We start from the raw sequence: 683 nt of genomic DNA, 5'->3' as shown, positions 1-683 counted from the left end.
AGGTCACTCTTTTGTCTATACAGCTGTTTATGCCTCTAATGATTTAGAAGAAAGGAAGACTCTCTGGCAATCTCTTCGGGATACTTTTTCTTCTTTCTGTTTATCGTCGTTGCCTTGGATGGTTAATGGAGACTTCAATGAGATTATATATCCTTCAGAAACTTCAAATGTTTTGATTTCTAGATCTACAAGAGCTATGAGAGATTTTGGTGAGTGTTTAGCGGATATTGGTCTTTTTGATCTCCCTTTCCATGGTCCATGCTACACTTGGTATAATAATCAACAAGATGCTCCAATTGTAAAGAAATTAGATAGGTGTCTAGTGAATGGATTCTGGACTGGGTTATTCCCTACAAGTGTGACAACCCGTCCCGTGGACCCCGCTAGCCTCACTGCTAGCCGCCCAAACGGACCCCAAGCTGGCCCTGCAGGGCATCGATCCTAACCCCTCACTGGGCAAATGGAACTATTCATCCAAATCCACAGTAGGTTATTGGTGCGCCAGGCGTTCCTCGAACCCTGGTCCTCACCCTTTAACAACCTTCCCACAGGACAAGCTGTCACCAATAACCTACTGTGGATTTGGATGAATAGTTCCATTTGCCCAGTGAGGGGTTAGGATCGATACCCTGCAGGGCCAGCTTGGGGTCCGTTTGGGCGGCTAGCAGTGAGGCTAGCGGGGT

The sequence above is a fragment of the Camelina sativa genome, chromosome 12 (assembly GCF_000633955.1).
Source record: "Camelina sativa cultivar DH55 chromosome 12, Cs, whole genome shotgun sequence".
Lineage (NCBI taxonomy): Eukaryota > Viridiplantae > Streptophyta > Magnoliopsida > Brassicales > Brassicaceae > Camelina > Camelina sativa.
This window is presented reverse-complemented; position numbering follows the sequence as displayed.